Below are 3,440 nucleotides of genomic sequence, written 5' to 3'. Positions count from 1 at the left end.
GGAGGGGGTCGCCATCAATCCCTCCCCAGGACCAAAAAAAAAAATTGTGATATTATTGATGAATTTCTTATTATTAATCATCCGTGTATACACAAACATACGTTATAATAATTTGACTATTAAGTATAACACTATACTTTACCGACAACGAAAAAAGATTTCTTAACGAAATTGTGAGTGCCGTATATCAATCAAAATAGACATTTGATCGTACACAGTCAGTTAGTTGCGTGCGGACATTAATACATCTTAATACGACCAAAAACGTACCCTTTCTTTTTCGGCGGATTCACTTTTCGACCAAAAAAAAGTTTAATATAATACACAATGATTTTGTTAAGTTGGTTTCAAATAACTACTTTAAAAAGTAGTGAACCAGCAACCTAACCTAAACAGTGCTAACAAAAGTGAGTAAAAAAAATGAATTATGACAGGATTTGTAATTATAATTATAAATATATTATCATAGTTTTCTATATTTTATTGACAACAAAAATTATTTTTATAAATATTACGTACCTATTCATTTATACATTTTAGTATTTTAGTACAACTTATATATTTTTTAATATTTCTTTATAAGTATAATATTATTATCACGCGCAATCGCTTAACTAGCGAACGGACAGTCACAAACGAATTTTAGTGGTATCATTTTTTTCGCCAAAGTTTGTACTTTAATTTAAGCCTGAGAAAATTTTTTGAGTTGGATGGTCCTTTAAAATATACGCAGTCACTTAAATATGCTCTTAAAATATGCCTTAAAAACCGAAACATTTTGACTACCGTCAATCGAGGTGACTTGAAACGATTTTGACATACTTCTTAGTATTATGAGCTTAAAAAAAATCGCACTGGGCTACAAAAATTATATTTATTTCCGCATACGTCTAATGAATAAAATAAAACCTTCAATTTAGTTTTTTGATAAAAATTTGCTTAAAAAATAAATAAAAAATACGTGTTACAAGTCACCTCAATTTTTAAATGACTTGTAACAACTATGAAAATTCAACGTAACATTCAATTCAAAAACATTAGAGTTGACTTGTAACAAAATATTTATAAATGTGTACATGCTTAAAATTTTCGTGAAATCAGAATTTACCTATCTTACTTACTTTTAATGTTAATAAAAAATAAGTAATTTAAGTTTTTTTTACCGTAATTACCAAATTAAGCAAAAGGGACTTTTTTTGAAAATACCATCAAATTAAGCATGCAAAAACACACATTTAGAAAAAAATTTTCAAAAAATTGCTTAGAAACCAAACTGCATTTTATGCATTGTATGCGTTTTTATGATGTTATAAGTCACCCTTAGATTTTTTTGAAAATAAAACTAAAGCTGTACAATTAGGAAAAAATGTTTTTAAACTTCTAATTACAATATTCTTCTTTTGAAGTATCCTTTAATGTATATAAAATATACAAACCCCTAAACCCAACACCTATCACTTTTGAAAGCAATGATAAATCGCTGTGATCATGAAAAATGTTTGGCTATTTTTTTCAGAGGTAATGATTAGTCCAATTGCATGGTTGAAGATAACATTTATGGTCATAAATATGAAAAAAATATGTTTAATGGATGTACAATTAAATTATATTAAATACCCTGATAGATATCTTGAAATGTTTAAACAAAAACCAAATTGTTACATCTCACCTTGTAGTTCCAAGTCACCTCAATTGACGGTATTCTTAATATCAGAAAAATATTTTTTTTGTGAATATTGTACCTACTAATATGAATCATTTATGTTGTAAAAAATATACATAAATGTACATTGTTAAAAATTAAATTAATTTATTAAATCTATGTAAATTGATATTTATATTGTCAGATATTTTTAAGCAACTATAAATGGTACCGCACATGAAGAAAACATGACCCACACTAATTTCTTTGAATATTCTTTTAGGTACTTACATTCAATTTTTTTTTTACCAATTTAAAGAAAATTTCAATTTTAATATGAAAATAAGCATACAAAAAATGTCTGTAGTATCTTGGTATTATGAAATAGATTTCTATATCAATAAGCTTTGTTGTAAATTACTATAAGAAAACATGCATACTCCTATTATAAGCCCCTAGCCCTAGTATTAATATATTTATTGATCCCTAAAATAAAAATCACTGGTATTGTTATGAAAAAAAAAAAATGTTAATAGGTAGATATAGGTACAATTTTAAATAAAAATAAAAATATAGTAACATTTTGAAAATGTTATTTAAATAATCCTAAACAAAATGTGTTTAATTACAAAGATTAATTACAAAGATTTTTAATTACAAAGATTGCAATCTTTGTAACAATCTTGATTCTTGAATCCTTCAAAACTAAATATATGCTTGGAGCTATTTAAATAATAATATAATAATATTAAATTTCAGATTCTGAGTGGAATTATAAATATAGATATTTTATTAGCAATAATAATTATTTAAATTGTTGTATCTAATCATGTTTCGGAACAGAAAAAAATGTTTCAATCTTCAACTTAAAGGTAGTTTCTGGTAGCAACATTGAATTTATTTGGTATTTTATAGGGGGTTTAAAGTTATTTAAAATGTAATGGTTTGCACTTTATAAAAGCTATTTTGTTGTAGTTCAAAAAATATTATTTGTAGAAACTTGGAACTTTTCAACATTAAGTAATTTATTATTTCTTTATACAATGAAATTCATTTTAATTTCAATTCATATCAAATTAAAAAGAATAATATAATTATTATTACATTATACATGTGATGTTTTTGGCCAAAATGAGTTCAACCTACTGTTTTATTTATAGAAAAATAAATTACTCATAGTAATATAAATAAGCTATAAAATATCCTTACTCGGCTTACTCTTTAAAACCAAAGGCTGACTTGGAATCCATTTACATTCAGAATTGCTTTTCGTGTATAATAATTTAACTTAGAATTAAAATTTAACACATTCACAGTGACTTATAACAATGACTCAATAACGAGGTATAAGGGGTGTACTCAAAATATACTATACAAGATAGTGATTTTCCCATATTAGTGAAATTACTAATAACTAATTTTTAATTAAAAAAAATATATAACTATAGTACAAAGTATAATAATATCTAGCTAGTTTTTCAATAATACTGATGGGACATGTCTTGCACGTTTAAGAGGACGTGATACCCGCATGTGTTGTCTCCGTCTTACAAGTGCGTAACATAGCAAATTATACGCAAAGCAGAACACGTGTAGCTCCGTTAGCTTAAAAAATAGAGTGAATTGACCTCTTATAAAATCTAAAGGTAAGATTATTATCTAGACAACCTCATGGGCTTTTTATTATATTTTAATTTTAAAACGAGCTATGAGTATTTTAAAATTGTAAATTGTTTGTGCATTTTAAAGTACTCATAACTCGCTTAAAAATTAAAATATAATAAAAAGCCCATGAGGT

General features: G+C 25.4%; 1 protein-coding gene across 2 annotated transcripts in view; it reads left to right on the top strand.

The window, feature by feature from the left end:
* The window catches only part of LOC100161725 (dihydropyrimidinase), a 25,937-nt gene that overhangs the window by 16,013 nt on the left and 6,484 nt on the right, over positions 1–3,440 (top strand). The window lies entirely within an intron of this gene.

This window comes from Acyrthosiphon pisum, chromosome X (assembly GCF_005508785.2).
Source record: "Acyrthosiphon pisum isolate AL4f chromosome X, pea_aphid_22Mar2018_4r6ur, whole genome shotgun sequence".
Taxonomy (NCBI): Eukaryota; Metazoa; Arthropoda; class Insecta; order Hemiptera; family Aphididae; genus Acyrthosiphon; species Acyrthosiphon pisum.
Note: the sequence above shows the minus strand (reverse complement) of the source record. Positions and strands in the feature narration are given on the sequence as shown.